Source organism: Amblyomma maculatum, chromosome 8, assembly GCF_055883805.1.
Source record: "Amblyomma maculatum isolate TAMU_Amacu chromosome 8, ASM5588380v1, whole genome shotgun sequence".
Lineage (NCBI taxonomy): Eukaryota > Metazoa > Arthropoda > Arachnida > Ixodida > Ixodidae > Amblyomma > Amblyomma maculatum.
This window is the reverse complement of record NC_139351.1, coordinates 12,345,419-12,359,601: the sequence shown is the minus strand read 5'-3', so window position 1 is coordinate 12,359,601 and position 14,183 is coordinate 12,345,419. Positions and strand designations below refer to the sequence as shown.

The 14,183-nt window shown below is 43.8% G+C and overlaps 1 non-coding gene across 1 annotated transcript; it reads left to right on the top strand.

The window, feature by feature from the left end:
- The first annotated feature begins 1,713 nt into the window (after positions 1 to 1,713).
- Positions 1,714 to 2,011, top strand: LOC146180555 (signal recognition particle RNA). Its single transcript, XR_014700477.1, has one exon.
- The last annotated feature ends 12,172 nt before the right edge of the window (positions 2,012 to 14,183 follow it).

The window sequence follows — 14,183 nt, the reverse complement described above, 5'->3', positions numbered from 1 at the left end:
TTCCATCATGTTACTTTGGCCCTTTACACCACGTGTCATTTTGTTTTCAAAGTTATCTGTGTTTTTATCGGTTTTAGTCCACCCTATGGTAAACATGAAATTTATTGCTTATTGTTTGTTTGTTTTTTTTCTTTGTCCTTTTACGTACCACGTGTCGATTTGTTGTTTTTAAAGAGTAAGGTGTTTTTATCGGGTTTAGATCAACCTAGGTTGAACATGGAATTTTATGTTAGATAATATTGCCTTCTGACGCGTAGGGAGCCGATAGGTGGTGTGACGATGTTCTTATATATTGTGTGTCGATTTCAATAAAAGAATCAGTTGCCAGTAGCGCGTTGTCTTGTCTCCTCTCTTGTGTTTGTCTCTTTGTTTGCGCTTACTTTCCCCGTACGATCATGAACCAACTAGCCAGCAACAAGTTCTACTTCAGTAACAAACCGCATCACGCGAGCACTCAGCAGCTGATGTCTATTTGTAATTTGTTAGGTACGGCTTCAGTTCCTCTATTGCTTTTATTTGGGCAGAAGAATGAAATCAAAAGGATAACAGCACCGAATTTAATACAAAACAGGTTGTGAACGACGAAAAAAATGAGACTCATAGAAGTGTTTTGTCGGATATTTTCATATTTCCTTCACGCTGTAATGCTCTAACTGGGATAATACGTAACGGCAATAAAGACAAAAATTTGAAAAGTTCAATAAGAAGATTTTGTATATGAAATATAAAAGATGGAGTCCCTTAACGTTTTCCTTTGGCACGCCATCCTACTGAAGCATTGCGCAAATAAAGAAGCTGTATTTAAACACATTTCCCCTTCGATCGCATTGATACACTTGTTCGGTATTGTCTATGTAGTGCAGGCAAAAATATTCTCCTTAGTCATAGCACTGTCTTAGTATCCGTGGTGGTTTAAAGAGAAATTCTCTGTATTTGCACAGTATTTCTTCCTTAGGGAAATTCAGGCTGCTCAACAGTAACAATATTTGCAAGTAATATATTAGCAGACGAGCATCAAGGCTATATAATAACTTATGAGAACTATTCGATATCGTTTATAAAAATGAGTAAATTGATCGCAATTCATTTTCTTTATGTAAAGGCGATAATTCTTTGGAAACACCCATAACTCGAATAACCTGAGAGGCAGAAAAGGCCAATTCCCTTAAACGAACTTGGGTGATTTACGATAATGTAAATTTCTTGCAGGTTATCGTGCGGTGCTCCATTTCTTGCACATCGAAATATTCAAACTGCGGTCTCGTCAAGACGAAACTTCTTTCCACCGAGCATGGTTTAGGATTTGCATACGCACGTGCAAGAATGTTCGCTTCCATAATTTTGAAACAAAGAGCAGGCGCTCTAGAGGATCAACTATCCGAGATGTTAAGTATAGCCATTCTATTATGTGTTAAGGCCATTCAAAATATCGCGCTCTTTGCATCGGCCTCCCATCTTTCGAACAGGTATCGAATCTCCGGTTTAGTACCGAGGTTGGCGCCACTGAGCGAAAACCAGACGCCATTGCGCGAGCGTATATTTTAGCACTTTGATATTTCAGCTGTCAATCAGAACTGATCCCAGAAATTTCCTTATAAGAACATGAAATCACATGTGCGCTGGAGACAACATCCAGTTTAAAAAGAATTATTGTGACTATGAGGGAATTAGACTTAGGTGCATATAAATACCAGCCCTATTGATCGCGTCTCCGCCGGGGGTAGTGGCGTGCCCCTGTAATCCAGCTGCTTGGAGGCTGGCGTTAGAGGACGGGTTGAGGCTGGGAGGCCTGCCCCACGTCTGCCCATGTTGATCGGGTGTCCGCGCTAAGCTGGGCGCCGATATGGTGGCCCCGGGGGAGCTCGGTGGCGACCAGGTCGCCTAAGGAGGAGCGAACCGGCCCAGGGCGGAAACGCAGCAGGCAAAAGCTCCCGCGTTCTGCAGTAGCGGGATCGCACCTGTGAATGTGCGGCGTGGGTAGCCCACACAATACACTCGGACCTAGTGCCTTGTTTTTTTTTAAAGCAGCCATTGGAATCGCACAAAGGGCTACTTCAAATATTTCCCCATCTATCGGCACTGAATGTCATATGCTTTCAAAGGGGAGTAGACACTACGGCGCTCAAGCAAACTTGCACGCGTTTGAATTTCATTTTGGTTTCCTCTGCCACATTTTTTTTTTGCAGCGACCACGGGTACCGGTGTTGCACTCTGATGCTGCACTTCTTCCCATTGCCCTCGGCGGCTGCATGTCGATGGAGGCGAAACGGAGTGGCGCCCGTGTGCTGTGCGAAGTCAGTGCAAGTTAAAGAACCCCAGGTGGTCGAAATTTCCGGATCCCTCCACTACGACGTCTTTCATAACCTGAGTCGCTTTTGGACGTTAAACCCCACAAACCAAACCATCTTCCTATTGATTTGTCTTTGTAAAATCTCAGACATGCAAGTGATGGTTCTGTCGGGATTCTGCCTACTGAAATGCAGACTCATCGTCCGCTGAACCAGATGCTTAATTTATGCAAATTATTTTATGCCAAGCAAATACCTCTATGCTTGATGTATTTACATACATACATGAACTTTATTGCGAGAAATATACATGCAATAAATAGCGGGTGCCCGCACAAGCGCAAGCGCTTGTGGGCGGGCAACGGCAGTCACAGCGGTATACATTCAATATAAAAACGCAGATAGTACACAGTCAGTGAAAAAAGAAAAAGAAAAAAAAGCTAGTACAATGCATATATAGTTTTCTCAGTACAATCAATAGCTAAAAAGACACTGAAACCTATAGTCAATAAACGTAACAAAATCGGCAAAAAAAATTCTTTTTGATTCTTTTTTTCTAAATATATCTCCCCAAATGTTGTTCTCAATAATATTGATGATTAAACATGTTCCTATGACTAGAGTTCATCATTTTTTTTTATCTTGCGTTCTGTATGCAATCCTCCTTTAAAGGTCGCCTTAATAATGTAGTGTAAACTCATTGAAGTACCACTTTATCTACACTGAGGATGGCGTCTATTGAAATACAGGCCCGTCGTCAGCTGATTTACACGCTCTCAATTGTCCAAACTCTTTTATATGATGCCAGAAAGGCTGCTCTTTGTGGCATGTCTACTGCGGCGCAATCAATGACCAAAATAAACAATAGAAGCAAATTTGTATACTACAGTGAGCCCTATTTGGAGGTGTGATTATTTTTTTTTTGAAAATGTTTAGCACACATAGCAATTTTCGCTACCTGCCTTCTACACAGTGTGCTTATGCACTGCGGGAAAAAGCTGGCTGCCTCATTGTTTTCATAAGCGCTATAATAAAATGACTAAGTAATGTCAACATAGAAGCCCCGGGTTGTACGAAAAAAAAAGTACACTTAAATAAGCGTATTCTGCTGTATTCCTGCCTTTTATTGTCAGTTCTGAAAGAAAACTTAGTGCTGCTGACATTTTCGGTATATGTAACTGCTAATTTGTTGCAAGAATTTTTCTCTACCGCAAAGCGGGGCACGCATGAACGTAAGCTTTCCAGGAAGCCAGTTTCAGTTTCGTTTTACTGTCGATAGTTGCCGCCACAGGCGCACTTATCGCAAGGAATGCGTCGAGAGCGCAAATTTTTAAATCACTGCAGTATACTTACAAGGAAAATTACAAATTAAAATTTGTAAATTTCACAAGGGGCGTCAATGGCCAGGCATCTGCATTCGATAGTGGAAAGAAATATTTACAGCCTATGTGAAAATGCTTTGATGGATGGCATTTGAAGCTGCCCAGTATTCGAATATGCGCTCATGTTTTTCCAAAGAGCTTAACACGTAAAAAACAAAAAATACGCGCAGATATAAACAAAACTTAAAAATGAAGGTAGTTTTTCGTTTTGCTCCCAAAACATAAAGTTGTGGGAACTGCAATTCTTAATATTGCTTGACATGGAGACATACGGAATTTTTATTTGATAAGTATATTTTCGGGAGTATACTGTAGCCAAGACACACGTAATTTGCCATAAAAAGAATCGTGCAATACAATGACTCTTATATGAGCAACCAAATACGTAGTTTTCAAAAGAAATTATTTTTGCCGTTTGTGTAAAAAGCGAGATAGTAGCTTCGGACACAATAATTTCATATTAGTTTTTAAAACCACAAAAAGAAAGCTAGTTCCCTAACCTTTCTCGGCAAAATGAAATCTCACGATAGTTCCCTGCAAAGGCGAACTCTTATTTTTAGACGATAAGGAAGCACTATGAAAATACAACGCTCACTGGATAAGTGATGACGTGACTGCACTGCCAAATTTGAATTGTTTCTGATCTAGTCTATTTTGTCATGCCTATTCTACTGAACTATCTGTAACTGCAAACCTGCATTTCGTTGTTCCACACAACGAAGCCAAAATTATGGAGACCATTAAGGGGAAATGCGGGGCAAAAATCGCAATTTGTATAAAAAGTGTGTTGGTAGTTTGTTTTGTTGTGATTATGCATTTATTAAAGAAAATTATCAGAAAGTCTGGTTGTCTCCTGTGCAGCCGAAATATATATATTTTTCCAGTAATGCACTCACAACTGAAAGAACCTACGAACGTTAATTTCGACACCTAGAAATTGAAAATAGTGCATGCCCATGTTAGGATGATTGTCTTCCGCGCTCTTTAGTAAAAAAGGACAGGCAATGAAGAGTACAGCAGAGAGCTGAAACGCAAAGTAGGAAAACAAATTGGTGACACGGCCACTTAGGATTGGCTGGTAAACGGAAATATAAGCTTGGATTAATAAAAACGCGCCACGTAACGTCCGAACGCTCTTTGTGCACCACTTGTATCCGGGATAATCAAAGTGCTCGGCAGGTAGGAGACAGAAATGAAGCCTGGACGAAAACTCACGCCCAGAAAGCAACAAAGCAAAGCATTTTATGAACGCAGACGAGGGCAGAATACAGGTGTAAAGCTGAAACAAAAACAGGCAACTCGAATTAATCGGTACAGAACAGTGCATTGTTCAAAAGGATGACCCAACGTAAGCAGCAGGTCGCTTTAATTTATTACTTTGGCCTTATTTAAAAAGGAAGTTCTGAAATCTCTGAGATTATTTTTCGCATTTCGTACTTTATGTAAGAACACAATTGTGATATGAATCACCATCTCCAAACGATTTCGCCAAAGGCTGCTTTAAAGGCGGTTTCTGAACTAAATGTTTGTTTGGAACAAGATAAGATACTTTTTGGATTCCTAATTATCCTGTAAGGAAAACAAGCGTCAAATATGTCACATGTAATGGAAAAAAATGGAGTTCTTTGTTAAAGTGGTCAGATATTAAATATCAGTCATAAAGAAGCCATAAATTCCTAATCCTGCCCAATGAACTGCTTGGAAGTTATCCAAACAGAAAGAGTTAGCACATATTCATGATTTTTGTAATCATAGTTTTGTTAACCTGACGCACTTATATACTCTTTATTACTTCTACAACATTTTTCTACATGTTCTAAGATGATGAAACTTAGACTATATTCCAAAGAGAGGAAGATAAGCCATCCACCCCTCAAACTTTTATTGTAATTGGTGCAACTGTTCAGAAGTTGACCCCTCATTCTCGCATGCCAAGCTTCATTTGACAAGTCTGTGACAATACTGCGTCCTTCGGTGCTTGTTTCTACCTACACACATTTATCAGCACAGTATCGCCAGGTGCCACTGATGCATGTAAAACACAACATGACATGCATATCAATCTCGGCTTGCTCCCAAGTCCTACAATAATGCTTTTCGTGGCCTGTAGCGCGGCCGGCTGTCAAAACAAAAGTCCTGAGTTTGAATCCCATCTAAAATTAAAACGTTCTTTTATGCGAAACCGACTGTATGTATCTTATGATGTAACTAAATAAAATAAGTTACATCATAAGATACATTCGGTAACTTTGAATTACCTCATTACGTCAAATCGCCGAACCAATATTACTTCACGCCTGATTCACATCTAACGGCGTTGCAGGTTGTTCGAGGTTCCTGCGTAGTATGACGTCACGCAGCTGTCAATAAATCAAAATTTGTTGCTACGCAACTACGCTTATTCTGCCGCACGGAACCTTGACACAATCTTGGGGAAGAATGAAGAGTGCTAAACTCAAAATCCGACGCAGTTTGAATTAGGAGCCTTAGGTATTAGCGCATACCGTAAGCTGGCATCGCATTGTCATCATAACATTCATAGCGGAAAAACGGCACAGACAAGCAGAAGAGGAAAATAAAAACAGTACACAAGCCGTGCAGTGCTTGATGTCATACTTTCTGCCTATTTATGTAAGGCATCTTCAGTGCCACGATTGGTTATAGTGTAGGCTGGTGAGATGGAAAGATTGACAGAAGCAAATTCTGCAAAAAATCGGTCACTAATAAATTACGAAAAATATTTTTCAGGTGTATACAAGCGTGCTCTTGATGTTTGCATATTTCGATAAGACTGTAAAAATGTAAGTAGAGTTAAACGCAGCAGAAATGGAGGTAGCGAACAACGTTATTCAAATATCTGTGTGGGCATCAAAGAAAAGATCGAAGCTCTGTGACACTTTTGCAATGGCAAAAATAAATCATGTATTGACATAGGAATGGCGCTGAACCTAAATATGCTCTTCGCGTAATGATCTGTATACGAGGTATATACTTTGACTTTTCAAGATATCTATCTTTATCGATGGTTGTTCTTTTGTTGAGTATAATACAAAATATTGTTAAGTGCAAGTACTTTCCTCTCATTTCGGCCATGGCGGTGGCAACTCCTGACGTGAGGAAAAGCGCGGTTTTATTTAGAAGTGACTCTCAGCTGCGGTAAAACAAGCAGCCAGCGCCTGTACATATTCAAGCAAAGATAACTCTTACGCAGCTGACTAAGCCCAAGCACAGCACACATACTTCAGGATGAGACGTGCACTAAACAAAAAAAAAAACATTACCAGGGTTCAACGCAGCTGAACCAAATATTGAGCAAAAGCAATAGCTATGGGTGACCGGGCGTTATTTTTCCCTTTTTCTTCTTCCTCAGCCCACATATAAAACCCCGCTTTAACCAACGACATGAACGTGCCTTAGTGGCCTATAGGGGTAACGTGAATGCAAGGGTTCTAGCAGGCTGATTTTGACATAACCGTCCCATGTCAAACGAAAGACCCAAGTTGGCAGTTCCTGCCGACCACTCGAGCTGGTAGCCCAGCTCTCACCCTAGTGTCACGTGGGGTGCGACGTTACAGCGTCACGTGGGAAAGACGTGGCTACCGGCTGCGTTACGCTGAAGGCTAGAAACCTAGAGTAGCATTGCTTTCGCAATTATATATTTCCTTTAGGGGAACCGGAGAGTATATAAGCTATTTCCTGAGTACGCGTAAAACGTAATTAGCCAAGATTATTATTGATGTACTGTAGGAGAGAAACAGTGGAGACACCAATACACACATTGCTTGATTGGGTCATCGGAATATAGCCAGGAGAATCGATACCGATGCGATAGACAGGACCGGGTTGTACGTAGGTAGGCTGCATATGACACGAAGGCAATAGCCGCTTTTTTCTGGTGTTGACATGCGTCTCAAGTGCCGATAAAGCGAAAACAGCGACAAGTGCGGGGGTCGACACTTCGCACCTAGACTAAATAACGTAACGGGAAGATAAGTATGCAGTCAAGAGGAATTAATATGTTTGACAGATAGGGGCAAGGAACCAAACAACTAGGGCCCAGACCCGTATTCTTCGTCGACCATATCTTCTACTTCCTTCTTACGCCTTCAGGCCGGGACAAAATGAAGCTACTGATTTTACTAAACGACCAAAGGAAGTCGTTGCCCTGTTTTGTCCGCAACCACGCACTTCACCGTCTATGTATTGTGTCCTGATATAACATCGCGTAGCCGCCACCTGCCCATTCATCTAGACTCAGAACTCTGCAAATTAGTAACGTGTAATCCGACACCAGAAGAGCGCAATCTGTAAAAACATGACTGCTATTTTAAATGCAACACATTTGTACACAGCTAAAGGAATTATGCACAAGCAATACCGTAATGTTTACACTTAATAAAGCGTAGGCTTACAACCAAATATTTAAACCTAATAAGATATGTATAATGTTTAAGTGTAATTGCATACCAGTAAATGTGCTTGGCGAAACCAATATAGGGTTATTAGCGCTGCTAAAAGGAAGCAGTACTCAATATAATAAAGAAAACCCTTTTTTTTTATTGCTACTGTGTATGGGGCCTTCTGAAATGATTTTAATGACCAGCACCCGCCATCTAGATTAATTGTAAGCATATTCCAAGATGTCCAGCATTATCTGGACTCAGACAGAAAAAGAATAAATAGGGGAATAATGCATGTTCAAGTATCAAGTGACAAATTGAATCCTTGGAACTCGCGCAGTCATTGTATAAGAAAACGAGGACGTTTTTCACAATGTGAAAGTGATCGCCTTGAGATAACTTTTCGTCGTGTATAACATTGAGCTGTGTTACATGGTGCTGACTGGGAACGTTAGAGAAAATTAGGTTGTTGTATAGTTCAAACCTAGAACAAAGCGAGATGCTTTTCTGATGAAGAGAACAATGGCAACACTTTTAATCAAGGATATAAATCTGGGCAAATCTGATCACATATGTGTTAATGAACATCTTTGCCCTGTCCTGAAAACACTTGGTGTATCTTTTGGTACGAAACGTAAGGAGGGCTAGAACAACGTTACTAGAACAAACTAAGTTTGACAGCTCCCCATACCGCCCAGCGGAGGAGTGTGTCCCAAGTGGCGGTCGCGAGAACTAGCGGCGTTGCAGTCCACTCTTGCTCTTTCCCAGGCGCGTCGTCTGCTGCACGCGGCGCGAAAGCATGGAGTGCATAGCACACACGTAGCTTTCGCGAGCTGCCGTTGCACTGTACATGGCTGCAGTATAATTATAACTACATTATGACAGCTTTGCTTCGAAGTGACACATTACCATGGAGAATACTTTTGTGTTATACCAAATTCACATGTTTATGCTGTGGACAAGTGTGACCGCCGTCGGCTTGCTCACAAGCACTGTTTCTTGCTTTACTCCCTGGCCTGTGTTTTGTAGTATGCTCTTTCAGTGCATAGATCCTGTCACGGAAACAATTTAGTCAAATTTTCAGTGCATAGGAGCACTCTAGATTAGACTGTAACTCATTGGATGTCACGTTTACTGCTGCGTTGTGCAGATTGCCTCCATTACAGGCAGAAATCTGCTAGCCTTGGCAACCTGTTCATGCAGTGCATGATGTCTGGCTACTCGCGTCAAACGAAATAGTGACCATAGATTACAAGTAAACGGCCTCCGTCGTCGCCTAATCAGAAGCGCTTTTCTTAATGTCTCTCATTCGTGGTATGCCGTGGGACCTAGCTCCGAATCGGTATTCTCGCACTCCCGAATTTAGCAATGAAAAACTAAATTATTCCTTTATCGTCTAAAACAACGTCAGATGTGAACAGTTATTTATTGAGATTACTAAAAGAGGAATCAGTGAGAATGGGCGCGTGCACTGCTAAAGGAAATGACTAAACAAGCGCATGAGTCTACTAAAACAAACTTATATTGCGAGTAATCAAGTCGCGCCATTGAGAGATTCCCCTCCCCCTTTATACACAGACAGAAAAGGAAAACGACGTAAATTTACTGTTTGTAGGGGAAGTTAATGTTATTGCAAACTAGCACAGGACTACCGATTTAAAACACGATATTCACGGTATCTACAGCGCCAGAAAGGGCATTATAAGTGAATTGCATGAACCTGAGGTATTTATAAGCGCAACAAGAAAAATGTGCAAAAAAGCAATATTCTCTACAATACTAATGTTGAATGCCAACGAAATGCAGCAAAGAACCAGAACTTGACTTAATCACCAATGACAAACATTAAAAGCAATTAAGAGAACATTAAACTTTTTTGGGAAATGTTTGAGTAGGCAGCATAACCTTCTTTTGTGTCTATTGGGAAATGAGCGTTAGCGTTTGTAACTTCTCCTGACCATCTTTTTTTCTGCACGGTATTTTGTAATACTTCAAAAGCGAAAACCATATTTGCATCAAATTCACTTCAATACATGCATTCAGGAGCCCATATTCTTGGTTGGTAGCATATCTTGAGCTCATTCAGAAGCTTATAAACTTTTGTGCGTGGCCGCCTCACAAAAACAGTCGTTCGACATATTGACACGTGCATTAGAGCTAGAAGAAGTAGCTTAATGGGGACGAGGTAGACGACTTTGAAGTGTGGGCACCGTTCCCAGTGCCCTCATTCGCTGGTTAAGCTGTTTCGGTACTCTCGGTGCTCTCGCTCAGCGGCCACAGTAGTTGTTTCTGTGTAACCACTGTTACACATCTGCTGGAGGTGCTGGGTATCTGTGTCTGCATTCTAGTCAAAATTACCTAGTATCGGTGGACTCTGCAGGCGGCGACGGAGTTCCTTGAAGGCTTAGTCTTGGGCACTCTCCCATAAAAAGGGTGTGTAACCTTGAGTCAAGGCTGTCAATGGCTCAGGTGAGAAAAATCTTTAACTAAGCGGCGGTAATAGGAGCAGAGGCCCAGAAAATGTCGGAGGGCCTTCTTGTTGGTTGGGCGTGGGAAACGGGAGACGGCGGAAGTCTTGTCGGGATCTGGGAGAACACCTTGTCGCTGACCACATGCCCCAAGAAACAGAGCTCCTCGAAAGCGAAATGACATTTCTCTAGCTTGATAGTTGGTTGTGCAGATTGGAGAGCTTGAAGGACAATGCGCAATCGCTGCAAGTGTTGTTCGAAACTGGAAGAAAAGATGACCACGTCGTCCAGGTACACAAGGCACGACTTCCACTTCAGACCAGCTAAAACATTGTCCATCATGCGTTCAAACGTGGCCGGAGTGGAGCAAAGTCCGAACGGGAGCACCTTAAATTCGTTCAGACCATCGGGCGTCATGAAAGCTGTTTTCTCTCGGTCTCGCTTGTCCACCTCGATCTGCCAATATCCGCTTTTCAGATTTAAGAAAGAGATGAACCTGCTGTGTCGGTCAAGCGCATCATCCATCCGCGATAGTGGGTCCACGTCCATTTTAGTAACATGATTCGATATCCTGTTCTCAAAGCGGAATCGTAAAGTGTCGTCTTTCGTTTCCACCACGAGGGCCGGCGACGGCCACGGACTTGTTGACGGCTGTATAACATCGTCTGCGAGCATTTCATCGACTTGCACTCTAATAACCTCCCGCTCTTTAGGCGAAACGCGGTATGGACGCTGACAAACTGGTGGCGTGGCTGAATCGATGACGATGCGATGCTTGGCTACCGGTGTACGTCCGACCTTGGAGCTCGTCGCGAAGCAATCTTTAAAATCAAGTAGCAGGGACGACAGAATGTTCTTTTGATGAGGTGACAAACCCGGGTTGATTTTAACCTTCTGAAGGGCGTTGTGTGCTGCGGCATCGTCATAAAAATTTATCACCACGGGGCACAGATTCGGCAACCCATCTACATCGTGGAGGGAGACGACAGCCATTCTCTTCGCGAGGTACTGAATTTCATTGGTGAAATTCGTCAGAAAAACTGTCGCACAGCCGTCATTCAGGTCGACAGGACCGCGCGCAATAGCCGCTCTCTTCTCGAGGAGCAGCGAAGCGTTACTGTCCGCAATACCTTCGTAGACGTGAAACCAGTCGTTCCTCACTAACACCAACACACTGGACCGTGGTGGCAGCATTACGTCGTCTTCGACAATACGCAGAGCGTTGACTCCTGGGTCTTCTGAGTCACTGTGCGCCCCGGCTTGCTTTGTTGAAAATGTGACTCGCGCCTCGTGTAGGTCGATCACAGCACAGTTTGCCTGTAGAAAGTAGAGGCCCAGGATCAAATCCCTTAAACACTCGAGCAAGACGACAAATTCACCGACGTAGACGAAACCGCGGATGCTGATTCGGGCTATGCACCTTCCGGCCGGGCTAATGAGGTGACCTCCAGCCGTGCAAATGCTAGGGCCCAACCTTGGCGTCAAAACTTTGCTCAAGTCCTGGGCGAGGGCATGGCTCATCACCGAATAATATTCACCAGTATCAAGTAAGGCGACAGCGTCAGTACCGTCAATTGTAACACACAAATCAGAGGTAGCACGTCAGATGCTGTTGCTACCATGCCTCTGTGAAAAATCAGCGTTTCGGCGTATCGGCGGCGGAGGATCTTCGGTTTTCCCAACAGCAGCGGCCTTGCCTCCGGAGACCGGTGGAATTAGTATTCCCGACGTGGACTGGGAGAACGCCGCTCAGGATAGCCGGCGTCTCGGCGAGGACTTGGGGAACGGTAACGCCGAGGAGACGATGATCTAGTGTCATAATGGCCGTATGTTCCAGGCCTGTGACGAGCCGGCAGGTGAGCTTCAATTTCGAATGGTCGCCGTTCCGTGGGCAACGATCGTCGGGCGCGAAACCACGCAGGCCCAATCGGCGATATGGGCTGGCCCTGTAAAGATGACCCGCCTCACCACAGTGGTAGCAGAGGGCCTGCCTGTCTGATGCAAGCCACACTTCAGATTTCCGTGGCCACTGATAGGCTGGTCGAGCAGGCACCCGGGCAAAACCAGACTGCTGCACTGCTTGAGTCGTGATATTGACGGTATTGACGTCGTAGCCAGGTGCTGGCGCCCGGCAGAGGACAGATATATAGGTAGATCTGACCTCATTCTGGCTAGGACCCTCAGGGAGTTGTTGCTCCGCTTTTAGGCGCACCTCTTCCCGGACGATTTTCGACAGCGCTTGAAGAGGCGCATCATGTCCTCCACATAGATGCGGATGTGTTCGTTGGTGCGCTGGTTGCGGGAATGAAGCGCAGCTTCCGCTTTCTCCCAGCGATCTGCATTGGGAAACGTAGCTAGGAGATTTAGGCGAAATATATCCCAGGTGGACATGTTGTTCTCGTGGTTCTCGAACCATGTCCTAGCGGAGTCTTCAAGCGCAAAAAAGCACATTATGGAGCTTACGGTCGTCGCTCCAGCCGTTGTAGCGGGCGACCCGCTCAAAGGCGTCCAACTAGTCCTCCGCATCTTCGTATACATCGTCGTGAAAAGATGGCGGTGTTCGCGGTGCGTGGTAGATGATGGGCGCCGGGAACGTTGGCAAGTTGGCTGGACATCTGGCAGCGTCATGTCAAACCCGCTTCTTCTTTTCACGCAGTTGTTTCTGCTCGCCACAATAGCCAAGTCCAGCGCGTCACAAGATGGGAAAGACTACATCTTTGCAGCGACGAACACCACCGCCAATGGAGCCTGCGTACAACAGGAGCCGATTTAGGATGACCGTTGGACACCATTGCGTCCAGCGCCATCTACATCAACAATCGCATATATAAGAAGCCCGCTTCCGCAGAACTTCTTCAGTGGGCCCGTTGGCTGGACATCTGGCAGCGTCATGTCAAACCCGCTTCTTCTTTTCACGCAGGTTAGTAACGAAACCTCTACTGTTAAAACCAGCAACCATTGTTTTATCCAGCGGACGTGCCCACCAAATGTTGTTGCGATTTGTTGTGCCGCGCGAAATTTGCCCATATCCTTGCTGATGCTTTGTGGGGACATAGAATCCAACCCAGGTCCCACCATCCAGGAACAGCTAACTGAAATACTAGAAGGACAAAAGAGCATACAGAAAAGACTGGCCGAAATTGAGACAAAAATTGAAAAGTTTGAAGCTACCTCAAAAGCGATAACAGAAGTCAGTGCTAGGGTCTCTGATATTGAAAGAAGCGTTCGCAACTTTCAAAGCAAGCTCACTGACTTGGAAGATCGCTCCCGACGGAATAATATTCTAGTTTATGGCATCACTGAGGAACCCGATGAAACGCCCCAAGAACTTGCCTCAAATGTAGATTAAGGTGGGTTCAAAGACAAATCAGGCATAGCCGTGTCGTACACAGAGAGGATACACCGTATTGGCCGCCAACAGCAAGAACGACCGCGTCCTATAATTCTAAAGCTTATCGATCATCGCGAAAAAATAAGCATACTGCAGAACTGTTATAAACTGAAAGATACAGGTACTTCAATTTCTGAAGACTTTTCAGTGGCAACCAGGCAAAAAAGGAAGAAACTGTGGGAGAGCACGTCCGAAATTAGGAAATCGGGAAGAAAGGTTAAGTTAGTCTATGACAAACTTAAGGTTGATAATGA